This window comes from Colobus angolensis, unplaced genomic scaffold (assembly GCF_000951035.1).
Source record: "Colobus angolensis palliatus isolate OR3802 unplaced genomic scaffold, Cang.pa_1.0 Scaffold2, whole genome shotgun sequence".
NCBI classification, from domain to species: domain Eukaryota; kingdom Metazoa; phylum Chordata; class Mammalia; order Primates; family Cercopithecidae; genus Colobus; species Colobus angolensis.
In genome coordinates, this window is record NW_012115154.1 from 9838483 (window position 1) to 9864779 (window position 26297).

Consider the following 26297-nt stretch of genomic DNA (forward strand, 5'->3'; position numbering starts at 1 on the left):
GGTGGCTCATGCCTGTAATCCCAGCACTTTGGGAAGCCAAGGTGGGTGGATCACCTGAGGTCAGGAGTTCAAGACCAGCCTGACCAACATGGTGAAACTCCCTCTCTACTAAAAATGCAAAAATTAGCCAGGTGTGGTGGTGTACACCTGTAGTCTCAGCTACTCAGGAGGCTGAGGCAGGAGAATTGCTTGAACCCGGGAAGCAGAGGTTGCAGTGAGCCAAGATCATGCCACTGCACTCCAGCCTGGGCAACAGAGTGAGACTCCATCTCAAAAAAATAAAATAAATAAATAAATAAGTAAATAAAAGTATCCAAAACTGAGCTGGGTGTGGTGGCTCACGCCTGTAATCCCAGCACTTTGGAAGGCTGAGGCTGATGAATCCCCTGAGGTCAGGAGTTCGAGACCAGCTTGGCTAACATGGTGAAAACCCATCTCTATTAAAAGTAAAAAAAGTAGCCGGGCATGGTGGCACATGCCTGTAGTCCCAGCTACTTGGGAGGCTGAGGCAAGAGAATTGCTTGAACCTGGGAGGCGGAGGTTGTACTAAGCTGAGATCGCACCACTGCATTCCAACCTGGGCAAGAGAGTGAGACTCCATCTTGAAAAAAAATATATATATATATATCTCCAAAACCGAACTCCTTGACCTCTTCTGTCCCTAGAAAACTGCCCCCTCTCAGTCTTCCCTTTTTCCATATGGAAACACCAGTCTTCTAGTTGCTCAACAAAATCCCACAAAACATGTGTGATCCCTTTTTCTCCCCTGCCATTAGTAAACCTTGCCTACTCCGCCCCCAGCGCTGCTACCCTGGCCTGTGCCCTTGTCATCTACCCCAGGATTTTGCAGTTGCCTCCTAACTCACCTTTCTTCTCCTACCCTTGCTCTCTACAGTCTATTCTCCACACAGCAGCTATAGTGAGACCTCTAAAATCTACCTGGTGCAGAATCTTCCAATGTCTTCTCATCTCATTTACAGTAAAAGCAAAACTCCTTCCCATGGTCCCCCAGGCCCACCACAGTCAGTCTGCCCACTGCCTCTCCCGTTCACCTGCTCCAGTCCAGCCAGCTGGACCTCCTTGTTCTTCCTCTGACATCACACATGCTCTTGCCTTAGGCCTTTTGCACTTGGTAGTCTCTATGCCTGGAAGGCCCTTTCCCATATTCAGACCTTCACTTTCTTCGGGACTTAGCTTCAGATGGCTTTGTATTAATGGGGACTTCCCTGCCCACACTACCTGGATAATGATGGTCTCACCCTGCACGCCCTATTTCCCTCAGCCTGCCTCTCCACCCCCTGTATTGCTCATCTCCCTGACACATTGCAAATTATTTGTCTATTTATTATCCATTGCACATCCAGAAGAATATAAGATCCATGAAGCCAGAGGGTGAGGACTTTGTTTTGTTCACTGCTATATATTCAGCACCCAGAACACACCTGGTACATAGTAGGGGTTCAATCCATATTGTGAGTGAGATGATTGAACAAAGGTTCCGGGTCCCCCATCTCTGCCACCACTAACTCCTGAAGACTCTCTACCTTCCCATGCACCATCCTGGAAAGGAACCAGCTGTGGAGGAAATCTGAACAACTTAACTTGAAACCAGAAAGAGCCTGAGTGATCTAGAAGCAAGACTACCTGTGGCCAAATAAGCTATGAAACCATACGCTGAGCAAGTATTACTTTTCTTTCTCTTAGTAGTTACCCAGTGGGGTGGAGGCTGCTGATGAAGAGCAGATCAGTTATGAGAAATTAAAAAGCCACATTTTCTTGGCACACCTGAGTGAACGGTGGCAACAAACATATTTCTGTACGTGTGAATCTGTGTGGCTCCTTGCATGAGTCCAAGGAGCATATGTGATCACCTGCCTTTGTGTGCAATATGACAGAGGATGTATGAGACCAAATCTCTGCCTTCAAAATGCCAGCTAGCTGGGGTGCTATGATACCTATTGTAGAGTTGGAGACATCCTCATGAAAGCAAGTGGCCAGATTCAATTACACAACCGCAAAACCACAAAATCTTTTAACAAAGTTGTCCTGGTGTGAAAATATTAGGAAGAATGCATGCTCCTCCAAACTGGGCAGGAGGGACAGCTGAGTGGACACGGCAGTGTCAGGTCTCTATTACCTGACACTGGGCCAGGCTTAGAGCTGGGTGTCAGAACAGTCATGTCTAGACAGCCCCCTAACAAACAAAAGGAGATGTAACTTCTCAGAACTCACTTGTTTCCATCCTTTGGAAACCATTTCTCAGAACAACTGCTCCAAGAAAGACTTGAGAAACCGTCCTATGGATTGAAAAGGATCAAGAAACCACTGGTTGCTATACTCAAAGGGAAAGAAGGGTCCATCTGAAGTCTTGCTGGCAAGGAATCCATGTCCTGATTTGCATACATGGAGTATGTAGGGATCTCAGCCAAAGAGAGCTTTATTTATGCTACCTAGCGTTTGTGAGAGGAATGTCTAGATGTGACTATTCTGACACATTGCCACTGTTACCTGTCTTCTTCTACAGTGAAGGCACTGCTCTTCAACCAACAAATGTGGATTGCACACCAAGCCCGTCCCTATTCTCCATGGCAGGACACTGCCTTCATTCAGGGAGTCACTGTTTTAAATCTGAGCTACTCTTAATGCTTTCACATGGATGTGTGAACTGCACAGGCCAAACCTCTCCCACAAATCCCTGCTGACAGCAGCAGTACTATGTGATTCCTATAGTATTGATCTGTGACTGACTCACAGACTATCCCAAACCTAGCCATTTAAAGCAGAAAGTATCAATTACCTCATAGTTCCTATGGGTTAAGAATCTGAGTTGGTTTAGCTGGTGCTTCTGGCTCAAGGTCTCTGGCCAGGGCTGCAGTCTTATCTGAAAGCTCAAAGGAAGAAGAGCTGCTTCACAGCCCACTCATGTGGCTGTGTGCAGGCCTCCAAAGATCTGCTTCCAAACTCATTCATGTGGGCTACCTCCATGACATGACAGCTGGAATCCCCAGAAAGAGTAATCAGAAAAGGAGCAAGAGGCCAGTCTTGGTGGCTCATGCCTGTAATCCCAGCACTTTGGGAGGCCGAGGCAGACAGATCACTTGAGGCCAGGAATTCGAGACCAACCTGGCCAACATGGCCAAACCCCATCTCTACTAAAAATACAAAAAAAAAAAAAAAATCAGCAGGATATGGTGGTATAGCCCTGTAGTCCCAGTTACTTGGGAGGCTGAGGCACAAGAATCACTTGAACCCAGGAGGTGGGGGTTGCAGAGAGCTGACAGCACGCCACTGCACTCCATTCAGGCTGGGTGACAGAGTGAGACTCCATCTTAAAAAAAAAAAAGAGAGAGAGAGAAAGAGCAAGAGAAAGTAATCAAGATGTAAGCCAGAGGCATTTTATAACCTAATATCTTATAAGTGACATACCATCACTGAAGCCAGTCAAAAAGTTCAGTCCACACTCAAGGGAAGGGATTACATAAGGGTGTGAATACTAGGAGGTGGGGTTCACTGGGGCCATCGTAGAGGCTGCCTACCACAATTCCTTAATCCCAAATTTCCTTCCTGCTACCATATGAATGCTGCTTCCTGAGACACAGCTGATTGGACCAGGAGCAGGCTTCTGATTCAGACACATCCATCCCGCAAGCTGGCCAGATGTGTGTTGGTATGAGAGTTAAGCCCAATAGAGGTGAAGATAATAAAGTCCAACCAATTACCTTCTCTATGTTCAATTTGATCTGAAGGTACAGCAGGTGGGAACAGTGTCACTGAACCCTATCAACAGCAGAGCACGAGAACATGAATTCCTGCTTCTGGGGAGGCAATGAAATGATATGGGCCTTGAGATGTCTATGAATCCTGACCCACCATGGGTGCCAGTCTTCAAGAGGGTAAGCTGTGCTACCTTTTCACCCTTTGAAACCTGCTTCTTCTGCCCTTCACACATTCCCACAAGTTATTACTGCCTGGCTGAGAGATTCCTGTTTTACTTATTTTCCCATAAAGAAACCATCTCTTAGCACTCATGCCCTAAGGAGGACTATGCCCTGCCATCAGGGGAGTCTAAGACCATGTGGTGACATCAGGTGGTATACCACAAACATGGTCAGGTCAATAAATGCATGGGTGCTCACAGCAATAAAAGATCTATCAATCAACAGGTATTTTTTAAAAATAGCCACCATTTATTGAAGGTACTTATCTCAGTGCTTTGCCTGAGTTATTTTATTTAATGCTCACAATAACCCTATGAACTCTGTCTCTTATTATCTCTGTTTTACCCACAAAAACAGAGCCTTGGCCAAGTTCAAATAGCTAAGGAGCAGAGTCAAGATGTGGGTCTAAGTTTTTCTAATTCTAGAGCCCATTACATTAAGCCACCTTTCCAGAAACTTCCATTTCCAGATGTGTCTCCATCCTCAGGTGTGACCTTCGATATGTGTGCAGTAAATAATTTCACATTGCCTAATGAGGGGCCTGGACTTTGTGCTCAGCTCTTGAGAGGCAATCTCTAAGCCCTTGGAATGTCCTGTCTGATAAAAGTTTTCCTGAGGGCTTTGGGCCACACCAGAAAGTCTAACATTGTGATGTATGGTGAGGTCTTTGAGTCATGTGGTATCAGCTTAACTTCTAGAGCGGCTGGGGACTTAGGCCAGCCACATGGGCAGTGACCATGTCTATGTGATGAAGCCCAACACAGACTCTGGACACTAAGGCGTGGGGAACTTCCCTGGTTGGCAGTATTCCATGTGTATTGTCACACATCATTACTGAGAAAGTGATGCTGGGTATATCTCCCTGGGAGAACACAACTGGAAGCTCTGTGTGTTTGGAACTTTCCTGGATTCTACCCCATGCATTTCTTCCCTTAGCTGTTTTTATTCTGTTTTCTTTCACTGTAATAAACCATAACTCTGAGTAGAACAGCTTTCAGCGAAGCTATGAGTCCTTCTAGTAAATATCAAATCTGAAAGTGGTTTGGAGAACCCCTGAACTTGCAGTTAGTGTCAGAGTCAGGGCAATTTTGTGATCCATTCCCTCACTTTGTAATGTGTCTCTTAGGCTCTCAGCCTGGGTTTCCTCATCCATGACACTGGACAAGGTGATAACAATTGCTTTACTTATGTGGAGCCAGAGACAGTGTGGATAACAAGCTCTGGAGTGGTGCGGTGCACATCCTGAGAAACCATATGTGGCAGCCCCGGTTATCTTGGAAGTGGCTGTTAAGGACTAAATCTTCTTTTTTTTTTTTTTTTTTCTGAGATGGAGTCTGGCTCTGTTGCCCAGGCTGGAGTGCAGTGGCGAGATCTCTGCTCACTGCAAGCCCCGCCCCCCGGGTTCACGCTATTCTCCTGCCTCATCAGCCTCCTAAGTAGCTGGGACTACAGGCGCCCACCACCACGCCCAGCTAATTTTCTTTTCTTTTTTTTTTTTTTTTTTTGCATTTTTAGTAGGGACAGGGTTTGACAGTGTTAGCCAGGATAGTCTCAATCTCCTGACCTCGTGATCCACCCGCCTCGGCCTCCCAAAGTGTTGGGATTACAGACGTGAGCCACCGGGACTGAATCTTTTTGACATGTATTGAGCATCTGCTCTGGAGATCCACAGATAAGACATGACCCTTGTCCTCAAGGGCTTATCTTATAGGGATGAGACCAATAGGAAAGAAACATTTGATGAGAAACAGTGCCACAACCATGTTTTAAAAAAAAATCTTATTGGAGCATTAGAAAAATACAAAAAGTACGCACATTTGCTTGTATGGCTCAACGAATGCTCATGAAGTGAACACGTGTGTCATGTAACCACCCAGGTCAAGAAGCAGAACATGACCCAGAAGCATCCCAAAGCCCTCACTCTCTTCCTAATCACTTTTCTTCTTCCTCCCCACATGAAGCCACTACCTTGACTTCCAGCAGCAGGCTTGCATGTTTTTAAACTTTATGTAAGCGGAGTACTACCATATGTATTCTTTTTGTGTCTGGCTTCTTGCTTAACGTTATGTTTGTGAGATCCATTCAAGCTGGAGCTTGAAGCTGTGACTCATTTATTTCACTGCTGTAAAGAATTATGTTTTATGAACATACCACAATATACAATGTATAAAAATCTACTCTACCCATGATGTACATTTGGGCTTTTTCTACCTTTTAGCCAACAAAGATTATACTGTGCTAAGCAACCTTAGAGGTGTCTTTGGAAGCACATGTGTGTGCATTTCTGTTGGCTATCATGGGAGGTGAAGTAATGATCCCCCAAAGATGCCTGTGTCCTAATCCCTAGAACCTAATTTCATGGCAGAGGGAATGAAGGTAGAAGATGGAAGTAAATTTGTTAATACCCAACCTTAAAGTAGGAAGATTATTCTGGATTATCTAGGCAGGCTCAGGGTAGCACAAGCATCCTTAAATGTGGAAGAGGGAGACAGAAGAGGAGGTCACAGTGGCGTCATGTGAGAACTCTCCTTTGCTAGCTTTGGGACCATCAGACAAGGACTGTGCCTGGGCCTCCAGGAGCTGAAATGGTTAAGGAAATGGATTCTTTCATAGGGTTTCCAGAAGGAACACACCTTTGCTGACACCTTGATTTTAAGTCAGCAGATCCATTTCCCACTTCTGAGCTGCAGAACTGTAGGATAATAAACTGGTATTCTTTTAAGCCACTAAGTTTGTGGTTATCTGTTATGGCAGTGATTGAAAATTAATACAACTGTATTCTTATAAGTAGAATAACTGAGTATGTACATGTTCATCTCTTATGGAGATTGTCACGCAGTTTTCGATTGTGGTTGTATCAATTATACTCCACCAGGAATGTAGGAGTGTTCCCATTGCTCCACACCCTCATCAACGCTTGGTGTCATCAGTCTTTTTAACTGTAGCCATTCTGTTATATCTCATTTCTATTTCAATATGTGTTCCTCTAATTACGAAGACAGTGGGGTAACTTTTCATATGATTATTGAACATTTGGGTTTCCTTTTTCGTGAAGTGCTGATCAAATCTCTCACCATGTGTGATATTGGGATATAAGAAGATATATTTGGCCTTCATCCCCAGTTGCTGCCACAGAGTTCCTGAAATTTTATAATTTCCTTTTGGTAAAATGTTTAATTAACTGATCTTCTTTGATATCTTTTATTCTCGTAGGGAGCATCTTTTCTTCTAATATTTGGTCTTTAACCCCAGTTCCTGACACAGAGGTCCTAAATTCCTTGAAATGTTCTAGGTGACAGTAATGTCTTTTGCCAAATGAGATGACTGTTGATGGGCCCCTGGATGGGGGCTGCTCACCAGAAATGTATGATACTGCTACGGTTAGACGCTTGGAACTTTCAGCCCTACCCCCTATCCTCCAGGAAAGGAAGAGGGCCTGGAGATTGAGTTAATAATTGGTTATGCCTATGTTATGAAACCTCCATAAAAATCCCTGACATATGGGGTTCGGAGAGCTTCTGGGTTGGTGAATACATCCACATGCTGGGAGGGCGGTGTACCCAAACTGTAACGGGACAACAGCCCCTGCATGCAGGACCCTTCTCCACCTCACCCTATACACCTCTTCATCTTGCTCCTCCTCTGTCTCTTTTATTATATGGTAAACCAACAAACATCAGTGTTTCCCTGAGTTCTATGAGCAGTTTTAGCAAATTGTCAAACCTGAGGGGAGTCGTGAGAACCCCTGATGTGTAGCCAAGTCGGACAGAAGTGTGGGTAACCTGGGGACCCACTTGTGATTGGCGTCTGAGCGGAGGGCAGTCTCGTGGGCTGATCCCTCAACGTGAGGGGCCTGCACCAACTCCAGGTAGGCAGTATCAGAATTGCTTGGTATGGGAAACCCACACATTTGGTGTCAGAAGTATTGACTATAGACGGAAAAACAGCTTTTTCTTAGTACCATGCTATACCTGTTTGCTGTCGTGATAAAAGAGGAATAGACTTTAGAAGATAGCTCTCTATTTATTCATAAAGCCATTCTGTATTCTCAAGTAACAAAATTAGGATCTGCTTTAATATTTTATGAGATGTTTTTCTTTTCTTACTTGTCTTGAAAATAGTGTTGCAAACAGGAGCAGATTCTTCATCTGGCTATCACAGCATGGCTATTTTAGTGGGCTACAACATAAACCCACACACATACACACACACACACTCACACAGAGTTGCAAACATATATGGGACAGTGGAAAGAAATACGAAACAGCTCTTAAAGCCACTAATAAATATTTTAAAACAGTAGTCTTAAACTCTAACAGACCATTAGGATATTATTTATAGATTAATAATCTCTGCATGAGACTATTTCATTCAGAGGCTCTGTGATGAGTGTATTTGGGCTGGCCTGGGTATTGAATGATGAGATTGATATATTTATTATTTTCTTCCCAGCTGATATAACTTCTAGAATAAATCATTCATACAGTTGGTGACTCATACAATCCATTTCAGTATGCTCAGCTACATGTTAGGAGATTTTTATTTAATTTAAGCATTTTCATTATTGTAGATTTTTATTGTTCACTGTTTACTTTTAAGTCTTGGGCAATTGCTGTAACAAGGTTACTAGTCAGAGACTGCAGATAAAGAACAGCAATTCAACAATTAAAAGGCAACCAAGAATGCAATCTGTCGAGTAGCAAAAAAAAAAAAAAAAAAAAAAAAAATCAGATCTGAAACTGCATGAAGATGGGCTGAAGGCCAAAACTATTAATGCAAAATATGATTATTTCCAGTGGTAAACCAATATGTGTTGGGCTCCTGTGTTACATGGGGGATTTTGTAAGAGAATCACCGCATCAGCATTTGGTAGGACACAATTCTTAGACTATCTCCTCCCAGAATTCCCTTTTTAATACTTTCAGGATTTATTATACCAGGTCCTAATCCTTTCTTCTTTCTCTTTTCCTCTTTGTTTCTTCCCTTTACCATTCCTCTGTTTTTGTGCTTGTTTTTTTTTTTCTTGAGATTGAGTCTTGCTCTATCGCCCAGGCTAGAGTGTAGTGATGCAATCTTGGCTCACTGCAACCTCCACCTCCCAGATTCAAGCGATTCTCCTGCCTCACCCTCCCGAGTAGCTGGGACTACAGGTGTGCACCACCATACCTGGCTAATTTTTTTTTTTTTTTTTTGTATTTTTAGTAGGGACGGGGTTTCACCATGTTGGCCAAGCTGGTCTCAAATTCCTGACCTCATGATCCACTTGCCTCGGCCTCCCAAAGTGCTGGGATTACAGGTGTGAGCCACCGCGCCCAGCCTACAATTCCTCTATGTGTCTTTCCATGCTCAGAAAAAGTAAGTCTTGAAGACAAGGACCTAGTCTTCTTTGCATATCTTTCTAAGTATCTTTGGAAATTGTCTGTTCAGTGCTGCTTCCCTCAGCCTAGTTCAAGCCACAGTTTCTCACATTGCCTCCTGTGGACTCCTGGTCATTCTACAGCTGTCCTTACTCTCGCCCCATCCCTCTTCAACCCCATCTTAGAAAGCCTCCACCCAGCAGCCAGACTGATCTTACACAAATTTGATGGAATCATTCCTGTACTTAAATGGCTTCTCATTACTCCAAACTCTTCCACATCTCCTGAAGGTCTTGCCTGGTCAGCCTCCAGCCTGCCTCACCTGCCTCTTCTGGAATATTTCTCCTTCTTGCTTTGAGTTCTACCTTTCAGATCCTAGAACATACTGTGCTCCTTTCCACCTCAGGGCCTTTGCACACACTGCTCCCCTGAGTCGCAAAGGCCTTCTATGTGATACCAGTCCGTTGGGTCTCAACTTAAGCATCACTTCCCCAGACCAGCCCTCCAATAATCCCAGCCTCGGTCGAGTTGTGTTAAAGTTTGTTCTCAGAGCAAAAAACCCTTATTTGTCCTTTCCAGGACTTATCACAGTGAAATTTTAACTGTGTAATTCATTCATTCCTTCAACTTTCTTGAGCACTTAATATGAGCCCAACACCAAATATATACTGATGAACAAGACAGACCTGTCCCCAAAGAGCTTATAGTCTGGGCAGGATGGAGCATGGGTGGGTGAGGGGAGCGGCTGATACTAATACATAAATATATATTACAAATTATAGTAAGTACTTAAAGGAAAGAACAGAGTGCCATGAGAGACAAATGCAGGTGCCCCTACTATAGACTAAGGAGTTAGGAAAGCTCTCTCCATGGACATGAGTTTTAAGTTAAGACCCAAGGCAGAGAAGGAGCCAGCCATGGAAATGCCTTCACGTGAGCTGTTCCCTCTCCTGGGACAGGGAATTAGGTGGGAAAGAGTTTGGCATGTTTGAAAAGACAGAAAGAAGCCAGGATGATTGGAATGCAGTACGTGACAGGGAGAGTAACCCATGGCAAAGTTGGAGAGTAGGCAGGGGTTAGATTGCACAGGGGCTTGTGGCTATGGGAAGGATTTAGGAGACTATTGTAAGGGCATTGGGAATATTTTTTAAAGATGTTAAGCAGGGTAGCTGTGATGCAACTCTCTTAAGTGAAGAATAGACTGTTGGAGGCAAATGTGAAGGCGGGGATTGCAACTGGTCTATTTCCAAAAACTTCCAGGAGGGAAGTGTAATCTCTTGGACTAGCATGGTGGTGATGGAAATAGGGGATAAACTGGTTAGGGAGGCAAATCTAGAACTTAGTTTTGAACAAGCTGGTTTGAGATGTGTGTGAGACACTCAACTAGATGTGTTCAGCAGCCAGTTATGGAAGCTGGAGTGAAAGATGGGGTGTTGGCTAGAGATGTAATAGAATCTCATCTAACCTCAGGATTAATTTGTAAAGTCAGCATGTGAGGCCAAAGCATAAACAATTAAAAATCATCCTTCAAAAACCCTTAGAGCTGTGGACCCGAGTCTTTGGAAGCTCAAAAGCCAGGAGTTAACTTGTTTTTCTCCCCGACGTGTGGCCACAACTCCTCTCATCCCCCCTCCTCTCCAACAGTATCTTCTCCAGTAAAGTCTGGTTTGTAGAAATGGAAATATGGAAAAAGTAGGGTCACTGTTCATCTAATGAAGCTTTACTGTCTTACTTGGGAGTCATCAGCAAACAGATGGTTTTTAAGTTACGGAGATGGGTAAGTTCACTTAGGGCAAGAGATGAGGGCTCTGCTGGTTTCCCAGGGCCATCATAACAAAGTAGCAAACCTGAGAGGCTTAAAACAACAGAAGTTCATTTTCTCACCATTCCGGAGGCCGAAGTCGGGAATCAAGGTGTCTGCAAGGCCAGGCTCCTTCTGAAACCTGCACAGGAGAATCCTCGGGCCCATCAAGCGTCTAGTGTTTGCTGGCAGTGCTTGGTGTCCCTCAGCTGATTGATGCGTCGTCCCATTTCTACCTCCATGGTCACTAGGCATCCTCCCCTCATGTATCTGTGTCTCCACATGGTATTCTCTTGCCCATGTGTCTTTCTCCCCGCCTTTTAAAAAGACACCAGTCAGATCAGATTAAGAGCTCACCTTGCTCCCCATATGACCTCATCTTAAATAATTGTAGCTACAGAGACCCTATTTCCAAATAAACAAGGCACTAGGGGGTTAGGACTTCAATGTGTCTTTGTGGGGAACACAACTCAATGCGTAACAAGGGTGCAGGGCTCTACCTCAGCAATAGCAATGGTAGAAGTCTGGTGGACTGGGCAAGGTGAAAGAAATAGCAGCTCATCTGGGCTGTCGTTTTCATCTGAGCTGTGCTCCCCATTAGAACGTCTGCCTTCCCCCTCAGAATGTAGTAGACTCCATGGAAACAGAGGCTGCATCTCTCCTGTTCCCCACTGTTCCTCAAAACTGCGGGTAATAAACGTGAAAATAAGTTACCTTTGATAGGCCAGGTGCAGTGGCTCACACCTGTAATACTAGCACTTTGGGAAGCTGAAGCAGGTGGATCACTTGAGGTCAGGAGTTTGAGACCAGCCTGGCCAACATGGTGAAACCTGATCTCTACTAAAAATACAAAAAGTAGCCAGGTCCATTGTTGTGGGTGCCTGTAATCCCAGCTACTCAGGATCCTGAGGCAGGAGAATCACTTGAACCTGCGAGGCAGAGATTGCAGTGAGCTGAGATCATGCCACTGAACTCCAGCCTGGGCAACAGAACAAGACTCCATCTCATTAATTAATTAGTTAATTAATTAATTAAAAGTTACCTTTGCCATGACTTTCTAAACCACAGTCTATTTCTCATAGGAAAAGCTCCGCTTTCCACAGACATTTCACCAGTAATCTCTTCACTTTCTAGATTGATCTTCCCCTTTCAGACCACATCTCTACTTACTTAAGTTTCACCTACCTTCCTGAGGCTCGCGAGAACATACTGCAATAGAGACAGCCATCACATAAGAATCACAGTCAGACGATGCTTCCATTGCATCTACTTTGCCCTGGTCATTATATGGACATTCCCAATCTACTTCAGTCCTTTCCAAAATGTGTCTTTCCAGATTACACATTCCCTGCTCTAGTTTTTGTGAACTGCTCCCCAACCTCAAGGTGCAAACATGATCACAATCTTTTTTTATTTTTCTATTCAATTGCACAAGGGGCCAAATGGCTAATTTGCTGAAAGCAGGTGCCTGTCTTGGGAACTTTCATTCCCCTCGGCCACCATGTTGAGGAATTCTGGAGGTTTATGCAGCCTCCAGAGGAGTCAGGATGGTCTCCATAACCCCCCAAAAGAGAAAATTAGGGGCTCCAGGCTTCTACTGCTATTGATTCTCCATATCACAAGGTGTCACTGTTGAAAACTTGTTCTATGCAGTCTCAGAGCTAACAATGATTTGCCCTGGGATGATGCCTTCTAGAAGGCCCAGATCCCATCACAAGCCACTGTGGTTCTCTTAAGAGAACAATCCCACATTCTCAGTATGAGGCTATATAAAAGTGTCCCCAGCCTCTTCTAGCTGGTCTCCCTGCTTTCATTCTTGCTGTAATGGATTATTCTAAAAGTGTAGAGGAAGCTAAAATACCAAAAGACACTGGAGGAAAGAATGGGTGGTAGTGTTGGGAGAAGAAATTACATTGAAGATGCTGTTTTCTGCATGAGATCCTTGCATTAAATCATGTCAGCCTTAGTGTGAAGTCTTGAGTTATACTTTATGTTGTATACCTCTATCACATTGAGCTCACCTAAAACCCTAGGAAAGACACAGAATAGTCACTGGAGAGTGTAGGGGACTGATAACATTTCCCCTGCTTGCAAGTGTTTAGAATGTAGAGCAAAGAGCTCTGGACCTGGAACCAGAAGACCTGAGTTCAAGTCGTTGCCTTGCTGTTTATTAGCTGTGAGGCCTCCAGAAGTCACTTGATTTCTTTGACCTCAGTGACAAATCTGTGAACTTAGGGCAGTTCTAGTCTTTTCCATCTTGTGATGTTCATGTGAGAATCAAATGGAGTAATGTGAAAACTGTAAAGCACCATGTAAAATGAGGCCTTTCCTCTCAGGCTTTTCTTTTTTTTCTTTTCTTTTTTTTGAGGAAGAGTCTCGCACTGTTACCTGGGCTGGAGTGCAGTGGTGCCATCTCAGCTCACTGTAACCTCCACCTCCAGGTTCAAGTGATTCTCCTGCCTCAGCCTCCCAAGTAGCTGGGATTACAGCCTCCCACCATCATGCCCAGGTAATTTTTTGTATTTTCAGTAGAGACAGGTTTCACCATGTTGATCAGGCTGGTCTCGAACTTCTGACTTCAGGTGATCCACCCACCTCGGCCTCCCAAAGTGTTAGGATTACAGGCGTGGGCCACGACGCCTGGCCCTTCTCAGGCATTTCTAAAAATTAATAGACTTTTCTGGTTTACAGAAAAATTAAGCAGAAAGTAGAGTCCCCATATACTCTCTACCCTCATCCTCTGTTTCCCCTATTATTAACTCCTTGCAACTATTTGTTACAATTGAAGAGCCAATATTGCTGTATCATTATTAACTAACGACCATAGTCTATATTAGGGTTTATTCTTTGTGTTGTACATTCTGTAGGTTTTGGCAAATGTATGACATGCATCCACCATTATGGTATTACACAGAATAGTTTCACTGCCCCCCAAATCTCCTGTGTTCCACCTATTTATCGCCTCTTCCCTCCCCCTGAACCTCTGGCAACCTCTGATCGTTTTACTGTCTCCATAGCCTTGTCTTTCCCAGAACATCATATAGTTGGAATCACATGATATGTAGCCTTTTCAGATTGGCTTCCTTTACCTGGCAATATGCATTTAAGTTTCCTCCATGTCTTGTCTTTTTTTTTTTTTGAGATGGAGTCTCACTCTGTCACCCAGGCTGCAACCTCTGCTTCCTGGGTTCAAGCGATTCTCCTGACTCAGCCTCCCGAGTAGCTGGGATTACAGGTGCACACCACCATACCTGGCTAATTTTTGTATTTTTAGTAGAAATGGAGGTTTCACCATGTTGGCCGGGCTGGTCTTGAACTCCTGGCCTCAAGTGATCTGCATGTCTCAGCCTTCCAAAGTGCTGGGATTACAGGCATGAGCCACCGCACCCGGTCACTCCATGTCTTTTAATTGATAGCTTGATAGCTCATTTTTTTTCATTGCTGAGTAATATTCCAGTTTATAAGTGTATTCCCAACAGACTTTTTACTTTAAAAAAAAAATGACCAAAGACTACATTGCCTTAGAGTTCAATTAAAATAAGTATCAAGAGCTATGTGAAAAAGAAAAACAAAGGTGAAGAATGAAAGATGGATATGGGAGGATGGACGGAGGCTATAGGCCCCCATGCAGATGTTGTGTTTTGGAGAAGGGAGGGATTCTGGGCTGGTTGTAAATATAAGAACCACAATATATCCACTCTATCCCCTCCTTGAAATACAGCTTATCTGCCAGCAGCCTGATCCCCTAAGTGCAGAGCCTGAGCAGTCACCCTAATGCATGGTACCTGGGTTCGGTACTAATGGCAGATCAAGAAAGAAATGCTAGAGTTATGTGTCTCTCAAACCACAGTACTCTTAGCTGTATGCCTGATCCATAAGAGCATGCAATAGGCTGGGAGTGGTGGCTCACGCCTGTAATCCTCACACTTTGGGAGGCTGAGGCAGGCAGATCACCTGAGGTCAGGAGTTCGAGACCAGCCTGGCCAACATGGTGAAACCCTGTCTCTACTAAATATCCAAAATTAGCTGGGCATGGTGGCACGTGCCTGTAATCCCAGCTACTTGGGAGGCTGAGGCAGTGAGCCTGGGAGGCGGAGGATGCAGTGAACCTGGGAGGTGGAGGTTGCACCAAGATCACGCCATTGCACTCCAGCCTGGGTGACAAGAGCAAAACTCCATCTCAAAAAAAAAAAAAAAAAAGCATGCAGTAGATGTTTGAATGAATGGTTGAAGAAACACAGGATAGGCCACCAGACTTGGGGACTGACGGAAGGTGGAGGCAGGAGACAGAAAGAAAGGGTCATTAATGATCTTTTCATAAGGCGTTGGAGACACTATCGCCAGGCCCCAGACCTCCTTTACAAACTACTGAGCACTGCAGAGGGACTGTTTGCATCAGACTCAAGCTAAGACATCCCCAAGATCCCTGATAATAAAGCAAACAGTAGGCTAGCGCTGGCTAATAGAGAAACCCAGAGGGAAAAACGCTTGTGGTGCTTATGGCCAATTCTCCTTCTACAGCCGTATCTTCAGCGCCACCTAGTGGTTTACTGAAGACTGGCTGCACTACCAAAGCTACCGACTAAGACTCAAATGCCTTGGTTTAAAGCTGCAAGGATTAAAGCTTTCCTCTTCAGTTCTAAGATAAGAGACTATGTGGGCATAATGAACAAATTGAGAGCTTTAGGATTCACGTCAGAGAATTTTAGGTCACAAAACTTAATCTCAGCAGTTACATACACAATTAGTAGTAGGATTTTGTATTTGCCCATACCGTCTTGCAATTTTGGACTTTGAATAGTTTTGGACAATGAGGCCAAGATCAAAAGTTAAAGCTGTGCAAAGGAAATGCAGAACTGAGAAGGGAAAAAGAGAATCTGATCCAGCCTCCGCCCCCAGGCGGGGGAAGTGTTATTTCCATTTCACATTTAAAGCAACTAAAGCCCTATGCAATGTCCAAGGTCAAATGTCCAATATATGGGGCAAGGACTTCAATTGTGCCTTTTCTTTTGCTATGCTGCTTCAGAGTGCCCCTTTTCTTTCAATATTTGCTTTGTTTCGCTACAATTGCACTGATATTCTCCTACCAATGGGTCAATAAGCTTTATTTCTATTCTAAACTCACAAACTACTAAAGGCTTGGATCATTCTGTTTCTCATGCAGGAACTAGACTTCCCTAGAATGTTCATAATGTGAATGGCAGTTCATGTGTTATATATACATTAAATATCTTATGTATAATGTTAACTCATATTCCTTTTACTTGTTAACTGACCTTAAATTAGGTCAGTTTCTATAGGTAATATTGTAAATATTAATTAGATTGCAGTTAATTCACTGATAATTCATGGTAATTGTGTTATACAATTCATGATGAATTTTTAAAATCTGCCTTTTCTTTAAGAGAATGTGGTTTGGAATTAAAAGGAGAACTTACATTTATTCAGCATCAGATATTGACTGGGTGATTTTACGTATACTAATTTAATCTTTATGATTAACCCTATGAGGTAAGTCAAATAATTATCTTTATATTGATGAAGAAAGAAAGAAATTGTAAATAACCACCCCTAGATAGACTCTAAACAGAAGAACTGGAAATTGAAAGTGGACTTTCTGTCTTGAAGTCAAGTAGTATTTCTACCAGACCTCTTGAATCCATTAGACTCAAAATTCAGAAGTCTAAGTTTTATTGCCAACTTAAATACCACATACAATGCTGTATACTATAACATCCTTTTGAAAATTCACTGTGCTCATTTGTATATCCACAGTCTTATTGAATTCTAATATAAACATACATGTTTAGCAACACTCATGGAATTATTGTTCTTTTTTGGTTTTTTTTTTTTTTTTTGAGTGTGTATATATATCTATTAACTCTCCTCTGAAATAGTGCTCTATAAAGCACACAGTGAGGAATGCTGGTCTGGAAGATAATATGCTGGAAAGCCTGATTGGAGTGATCTGGACTAGAGAGATAGCTGTGAACTGAACGAGGATTCAGTCTTCCAAAATAGTCCTTGGGCACACTTGCCAAAAACAGCTCAGAGCATAATTGTGTTTTAAAATACTTGTTTGTAACCTTCCTTATTGAAGAAAGAATTAATGTAGGAGAACAGGATTTCAATGGCATAGTGGTTATCACCAGGGCTCTCAATGAGAATGTAAAACATATCTATGGCCTCCTCTTACTTCCTCCTCTCACTTCCTTTCTTTGACATCTCTCTCCTCTTCTTGGATTGCTTCCCGCTCTGGCGGCTTATCTTAACCTGCCCCTCCCAGGGCTTACTGGGTTTCAACGTTACCTCTCACGCCTCTTCCGAGTTCCTCAGTGCTTGTCAGTTTGATGTTAGGAAAACAATCTGACCGAATTAATATTCATTATATTATCAGTCCTTTGTGCTTCAGGAGTATTTGTGACGGGAATAATTAAGCCTCCTCTAACTGGAAAATTTGAAATAGCTTCAGGGAGGTTTGGGAGAAAGAGTGCCAATGACTGTCTGAGTTTGTAACCCCAAGCTTGTCTGTTCCATTTTCCTGTGTCACATAGCTGCTGCCAGTGGATTCAGTGCTATTTATACTGGGACTCTCATCCCAGTCCTAAATCTAGCATAGGAGCAGATAGATAGATGCAGAAAAAATACAGCAACGATTAGTGATAAAAACTCCCAGAAAACTAGAAATGCAAGGAACTTCCTTAACCCGATGAAGAGCACCTATGAAAAATTTACAGCTAAGATAACTCTTAACGGTGAGATTCGGAATGCTTTTCTCCCCAAATCAGGAACTAGACAAGAATATCTACTCTCACCAATTATATTTAATAGTCCCCTTAAATACTAATTGATAATATAAAGAAATAAAAGAGATGAAAAATATTGAGATTGAAAAGCAAAAAGTAAAACTGCCCTTATTTGCAGTTGACACGATTGCATACATGGAAAATCCTAACAACTACAAAACGTACTATACCAAAGACATGTATTTAGTAAAGTTGCAGTATCCAAAGTGGATGAAAAAAAAAGTCTATCTAGGTCGGGCGCAGTGGCTCATGCCTATAATCCCAGCACTTTGAGAGGCCTAGGCGGGTGGATCACCTGAGGTCGGGAGTTCGAGACAAGCCTCACCAACATGGAGAAATCCTGTCTCTACTAAAAATACAAAATTAGCCGGGTATGTTGACGTATGCCTGTAATCCCAGCTACTCAGGAGGCTGAGGCAGGAGAATCATTTGAACCTGGGAGGTAGAGGTTGTGGTGAGCCGAGATTGGGCCATTGCACTCCAGCCTGAGCAACAAGAGCGAAAGTCCGTCTCAAGAAAAAAACGGTAATCTAGGCCGGTCACGGTGGCTCACGCGTGTAATCCCAGCACTCTGGGAGGCCAAGGTGGGTGGATCACCTGAGGTCAGGAGTTTGAGACCAGCCTGGCCAACATGGTGAAACCCCGTCTCTACTAAATTTACAAAAACTTAGTCGGGTATAGTGGCGGGCGCCTGTAACCTCAGCTACTCGGGAAGCTGAGGCAGGAGAATCACTTGAACCCAGGAGGTGTAGGTTGCAGTGAGCCGAGATCGCGCCATTGTACTCCAGCCTGGGCAACAAAAGTGAAACTCATCTCAAAAAAAAAAAGTATATCTATATTCTAGTAATCAACAATTGGAAATGGAAATTTAAACCATACCATGTATAATAGTACTAAACAGTGGAAAACACTGGGATATATTTAACAAAATACGGTGCAAGACATGTACACTTAAACTTAAAAAACATTACTGAGATAAATGAAATAATACCCAAATAAATGGAGATAAATATTATATTTATGAATTGGAAGACTCAATATTGTAAAATGATTAAGTCTTCTTTAATTGGTCTATAAATTCAACATAATCTGGATCACAAGCAGAGTCAAAAAACAAATTGACAAGGTGATTCTAAACTCTATATAGAAATTCAAAGGACTTAGAATAGCCAAAATATTTTGAGAAAAGAGAACAAAATTGGAGGACTTAAGCCAACCAATTTCAAAACTTAGTACCAAAGAGCCTTATTAATCACAATAGCATGGTATTGGCATAAAGATGTACATATAGACCAATAGAACAGAGTAAAGAATCCAGAAACAGTCCATATATATACGGTTCAATGACTTGCCAAGGTAAATCAGTGGAAGAAAGGATGGCATTTTAAGAAATAATGGTGGGCCAGGCACTGTGGCTCATGCCTGTAATCCCAGCACTTTGGGAGGCCTAGGTGGTAGATCTCCTGGGGTTGGGAGTTGACCAGCCTGGCCAACGTAGTAAAACCCCATCTCTACTAAAACTACAAAATTAGCTGGGCATGGTGGCGCATGCCTGTAATCCCAGTTACTCGGGAGGCTGAGGCAGGAGAATTGTTTGAATCCTGGAGGCAGAGATTGTGGTGAGCCAAGATCGCGTCATTGCACTCTAGCCTGGGCAACAAGAGAGAAACTCCATCTCAAAAAAAAAAAAGAAAGAAAAGAAAAGAAATAGTATTGGAACAACTGAAGAGAGGCATATGAGAAAAAGAACCTCAACCCCTACCTCACACAGTTCGCAAATATTAACTTAAAATAGGTAATAGACCTAACCAAAAAATAAACATAAAAATTATAAAACTGCTGCAAGAAAACATCAGAGAAGTTGGAATGATCCTGCATTAAGCAAAAAACTCTTAAATGGGCCCTATAAATATGAACTATAAAAGAAAAAACAATAAATTGTACTTCACCAAAATGTAAAGCTTTTGCTTTTCAAAAAGCACTGTTATAAAAATAAAGCACAACATAGACTGGAATAAAATATTTGCAAAATATATCTGAAAAGGATTTGTATCTAAAATACATAAAGAACTTTAAAAATTCAATAAGAAGAAAGATCACATAATTTTTTAAATGGGCGAAACATTTCAACAGATGCTTCATCAATATCTTCTACAGATGATTAGATATATTAGGATGTCTTCAGTTTTAAAACTAACATACCAAGTGCTGGCGAGGATGTGGAGCCATTGGAACTCTCTAGGAATGTAAAGGAGTGCAACCAGTTTGGAAACTAGTTTGACAGTTTCTTAAGAAGTTAAACACACCATAAAACCCAGCCATCACTTTCCTATATATTTACCCAAAAGAAATAAAAACATAAACATATATCACACAAAGACTTGTATACAAATGTTGAATGCACCTTTGTTCGTAATGGCAAAAAGCCAGAAACACCTAAATGTCTGTCAACAGGTGAATGAATGAAAAAAATTGCAGTAAACCCATGCAATGGGCTACTATTCATCAATAAGAGCAAACTACTAATGCACACAATGGATTAATCGTTTTTTGTTTTTCTTTTTTTTAAACTGTTGAGAGAAAAGCCAGAAACAAAAGGCTGCATACTGTACAATTCCAATTATGTAAAACTCTAAAAGATACAAATTAACAAATAGTGGTAGAAAGTAGATTAGTGATTGACTGGTGCTGGGGTGGACTGAGGGAATGTGGGAATTGACTGGAAAAGGGTAAGAGAACACTTGGCTGGCAATGGAAATGTTCTATATCTTCACTGTGGCCAGTATAAGAACATGTGCCTTTATCAAAAGTCATCAATCTGCACACTAAAAATGGGTGCATTTCATTGTATGTAAATGTTACGCCAATAAGATTTATTTTAAAAATTGTAGTGGAAATGCAAGGAGAGGAAAGGGGGTAATTTAGGTATAATTCTATGTGAGAGTGGGCAGATTTTGAGTAGGTTTATATGCTAAGAGGAAAAGACAGTGGAGATGGAGGGAGAAAATACCAGAGGGAGGAAAGGACTGATGAGGCAGATTTCTCAGGGACAGGAAGATGGGGTTGCCATCCCGAGCACGGGTGGATGGATGAGCCGTGGATGGGAGGCGTGAACACAAGCTCCCTGAGTCTGCAGTGGAGGAAAGTGGTTGTACTATTAAGTTTGAACAAAGACAAATGTCATTTTGTCTGTGGGAGGGCAGAAAGTAGAGGAAGTTCATGGTTCATTCAATCATTCAACCTTTATTTATTTTATGCCAAACGCTGTATTAATAAAGATATAGATATTCTATAAGAAAGAATAATACTGTCTCTGCTCTCATAGAATTTAGAATATAGTAGATGGGGGGCATTAAACAATTAAAGAACTAAATATATAATTACAGATTATTATGAATGCCATACAGGATAAGGAATCTATTAAAGAGTACAACAGAAGGAACCTAATTTAGACAGATGGCTCAGGGAAGGTCTCTTTGGTGAAGCCACCTGTCAGCTGAGTGGAGGAAGATAAGAAGGAGTTAGGTGATAAGTGAATGGAATGACTTCAGTGAAGACCTTAATATTGGACAGATTTGGGTGCATTTTGATATAGAACAATAATTATATGTGAATTTTAAGAGATTAATTTAGGCCCAGGTGTGGTGGCTTATGCCTGTAATCCCAGCACTTTGGGAGGCCGAGGTGGGCAGATCACTTGAAGTCAGAAGTTCAAGACCAGCCTGGTCAACATGGTGAAACCCCATCTCTACTAAATATACAAAAATTATCTGGGCATGGTGGCAGTTGCCTGTAATCCCAGCTACTCAGGAGGCTGAGGCAGGAGAATTGCTTGAACCCAGGAGGCGGGGGTTGCAGTGAGCCGAGATTTCGTGCCATTGTGCTCTAGCCTGGACAACAAGAGTGAAACTTTGTCTCAAAAAAAACAAAAAAAAAAAGAGAGATTAATTTAAAAAATGAAACCATAGAAAACTCCAAGGAAATATAAGTAAATTTCAATCACTAGATAGATGACTCTCCAAGAATATGCCTGAGATTTAAAAATAGAAAATTCAAAATGTTTTTTTCTTTATTTTTATTTCAAAACATATTGTAAACCAAGTGCTCAATATTTGCAACAAATAAGTAAAAGGATTACCATCCTTATGACATAAAGAGCATGTATCAAACTGACAAGAAAATATTAAAACATCAACAGAATCCAGTTAGTAGATCAGATCCTTTGGTCATTTAGGTAAGTTTATAGAATTATAAAAATAAAAATAAACATAAAAAGCAAGTTTGGAAAATAGAATAAAAATACAAGTAAAAGACATGTAAATTTCTGTGGAAGAGGAAATAAAAATGGCTGGATAGATGAAAAAATAGCTTTACTCATAATCAAAGAAATTTAAACTGAAAAAATGAAATACTATTTTCCCAGCTACTAAATAAGTAGACATTGGGGAAAACAATACTTATTGATGGCAAGGGTGCTATGAGAGGCACTATCCTGTGAAGATAATGGGAACATAAATTGGTTATAAGCTTTTCATTAAAAAATTTGGAAACATGTATCTGGAACCTCAAATATATTTCCTCTGACTCATTAATTCTAGTTTTAAAAACTAACCCTAAGGTTAAAATAAATGACATCAATTATTTAAAATTTTTAAGTTAAAATCTTAATGGCTAATCATTCAACAGTAAAGGAATAGCTGCGCACGATGAACTTGCTCCTGTAATCCCAGCACTTTGGGAGGCTGAGGCGGGCAGATCATTTGAGGGCAGGAGTTTGAGACCAGCCTGGCCAAAATGGTGAAACGCTGTCTCTACTAAAAAAAAGACAAAAATTAGCTGGACGTGATGGCATGCCCCGTAATCCTAGCTACTAGGGAGGCTGAGGCAGGAGAATCGCTTGAACCTGGGATGCAGAGGTTGCAGCGAGCTGAGATCATGCCGGGGCCACTGTACTCCAGCCTGGGCAGCAGAGCAAGACTCCAATTCCAAAACAAAAACAAAACTGTGAAGGAATAAACAGTGACATATTCAATATTGAAAATATCATGATCTATGGTCACTGGAACAATGTGGCCCTAAGGACAAGGGACTTTTACTACCATGCCAACCCAAAAGACATCACATTGGCTAGTCCAATGCATCAACGCTGTGCACTGCACCTTCTACCAAAAGAAGGCACATGTTTTCAAGGCAACAAGTATAAGATTTGTGTGTGCTCCAGTACCCACTTGAGAGGTGAATGAAAAGCTACCAGGTTTCAGTGAGCTCAGAGCATGAAAAAGGCTCCTCTGCTGATCCGGTATGATCTGATTTTGACCTTTAGATCTAATCATGCTTCCAGTGTCTACGGACAGATCAGCATACAATAAGACCCCATGAAGGGGTCATGCTTTGCCAGAGTCACTGTATGGGGACTTACTGGAGGCTTTATAAATGATTGTAGTTTCTTGGACAACATTGCTTCTAACCAAGGACTCCATGTTAAATAACGGGTTATAGCAGATGAGAATCACTGGTCTTATGTGATACCCAACACCCAGAAGCAGTTGGCCTTATAGAATAGTGGAATGACCTATTATACTTCACTGATGGCCTCAGTTAAATAAAAGCTTTCAATATAAAGTGCTACCTGGAAGATTAAGAATATTCTTTGAACCAGCTCAATATATGATGCAGTTCTTCCATTAGCCAGAGTACATGAGTCAGGGAACTAAGTAGTAGAATTGAAGATGGACCATCTCACAAATACTCAGTGACCTCTGTCCACAGTTTTTGTTCCATGTCCCCATTGTATAGAAAATTTAATACCCAATAAAGGAATTCTAGCACGAAGAGTTTAATAGTCCTGCTGAATTTGAAGCTTAGACAAGCAGCTGGTCAATACAGGCACACAACAGGGTTTTTAGTCAGTGTGTCCAACACAAGCATTCATTCATGACTGATGACCCCACTTATCTCTTGTCTAGTTGTCACTGTGGTGTGTGTGTTGCATGTGCTCTGGCTGACTTTAGAGAGGCACTGTCAGATGGAACCCAAGCCTCTTGCCTCCTTCTCCCTGGGCTCCCTTGTTGGCACAGCTGTGAAGCCCTGCTCAGCACCCACACCTGTGCTTCCTGGAAGTGTAGGTTGTTAACACACTGTGGGGCAAACCTTTGACCAGTGGGAGGCAACAGCTGGTGGATAAATCCTTCCACCTACCTCTCCTCTATGGGATGGTTCCTGAGACTCAGTTTATATGGATTTTTGGAGGACTGCCCCTTTGAATGAAGCAATTGGTCACATTTAACAGTGGTCAGCTCAGTACCACATCCTCATTTGGGCTGTCATGCATTTGCACTCTCCTTGCTTTTCATCCTCCTCCTTGGAATTGCATGTCTTAATAAAGTAACAATACATGAGCCCTAACCCACAAACTCTACTTACTGAGGAACCCAGGCTGAGACAGCTAGCAATGTGCGAGGGGCATGGGTGAGCCTGCAGACATATGCACACACACACACACACACACACACCCCATATCATACAAGTACTATTGAAATGTAAAGGAAGGTTTGTTGAGAAAAACTTCTTATAGTAGCGGCAGCAAAGGGAGGAGGAGGAATAGAGTGCATATGACATGATCCCTTAAATTCTTGTTATTTCATATTGAGATGTTCTTGGATTGGACACAGCTGGTCATACTGTGGAAAGTCCTCCAGGAATGGAATCCTGTCCCTTCTGCTTTTTATATTTCTAGGTAAGTTGGGAGACAGACAGAAACACCTGGTCTACTATGTGATGCTGGGAGCATCCACACTGAGGAAATGACTGGGATCTGGAACTTAGCTAGGGGAGTCTGCACACCAAGCCAGAGATTCTGCATTCTTTGTTGACCTGGCTCAGTCCTACCAACTCAGCTTACAGTTAAGCCTGCTAAAGTTGGAAGTGAAGCAAGTCACCAAAGGCCCTAAGCAAAAGATTCTTTCTCATCAGGGACAATTCACCACAATTTTCAAGGGGAAATAAAGTTGCTGCTGTACAATGGGGGCAGGAAGGTGAATGCATAAAAGCCAGAAGAACACCCTGGGCACCTCTTTATATTGCCATATCCAGTGTGAGTGTTAATGAAAGACGACTACATTTCCAACCAGGGAGGCCCAGAACTCAATCTTCCAGGAATGAAGATCAGATCCCCCTTGCCCTCTGCAAAAACAAACCAAAACAAAAAGCCTAGCTCGAGACCAGGTGCAGTGGCTCACACCTGTAATCCCAGCACTTTGGGAGGCCAAGGCAGCGGAATCACTTGTGGGAGACTGAGGAGGCAGATCACTTGAGGCCAGGAGTTCGAGACCGGTGTGGCCAACACGGTGAAACCCCATCTCTATTAAACAAACAAACATAACAAACAAACAAACAAACAAACAAAAAGCCTAGCCAGCTGAGGGCTGACTTGAGGTGAGGAGGTATGAAATGAATGACAGAGGGGCAAGTCAGAATCACAGCCACAGCCCAGCAGCAAGTGGCAGAACCAAGAACTGCAACCTCCACTTGTGTTTCCCTTTTGTAAGGTCACATGCATTTATATGTTTTCATTTGATTTCCTTTGCTTCCCTGTAAGATTTGCCTTTAACGTTCTGCACTTTCAGTCTGATGTATCTGCTGGGTTTGTTTGTTTGTTCTGAAACAGAGTCTTGCTCTGTCACCCAGGCTGGAGTGCAGAGGCCTGATCTCAGCTCACTGCAACCTCTGCCTCCCTGGTTCAAGGATTTCTCCTGCCTCAGCCTCCCAAGTATCTGGGATTACAGGCACCTGCCACCACGCCCAGTTAATTTTTGTATTTTTTCAGTAGTGATGGGGTTTCACCATGTTTGGCCAGACTGGTCTCAAACTCCTGACCTTGAGTGATCTGCCCACCTCAGCTTTCCAAAGTGCTAGGATTACAGTCATGAGCCACTGCACCGGGCCTGCTGTTATATTTTGAAAACTGCCTCTTCCCATCTCTCTACTCTCTCATTCTGGAGCTCCTATTAGACATCTATTGGATTTCATTCTGTCTTCCAGCACCTTAACTCTTATTTATATTTTGCCTCTCTTTTTCATCTTCTTGCTGTATTTGGTTAATATCCTCACATCTGTCTTCTAGTTCAACAATTTTCTCATCAGCTGTGTTTAACCTCCTGTTTAACTTATCACTGAATTTTTAATTTTAGTAACTATGCATTTTAAAAATTTCTAGGTGTTATACTGAGTTCTTTTAAAAATTTGCTATTTTGTTTTTCTTTGTGCCTTGTATTCTTCTTAAGATTTAAATTTTTATCTTTAGTAATGATTTTGATCATTTTGAACTACTTTATTTCAAACTACAATTCAATTATTTTAAGTTTGTGGGGCTCTAATTCTCCTTTGGGTTTTTTTT

General features: G+C 42.3%; 1 protein-coding gene across 1 annotated transcript in view; it reads left to right on the top strand.

Annotated features, from left to right (window-relative positions):
- Positions 1–21617: 21617 nt before the first annotated feature.
- The window catches only part of AGK (acylglycerol kinase), a 117461-nt gene continuing 112781 nt past the window's right edge, over positions 21618–26297 (top strand). Inside the window, exon 1 of the mRNA XM_011941301.1 lies at positions 21618–21627. The gene's annotated coding sequence lies outside the window, so the exon portion shown is untranslated. The remainder of the gene's footprint in view (positions 21628–26297) is intronic.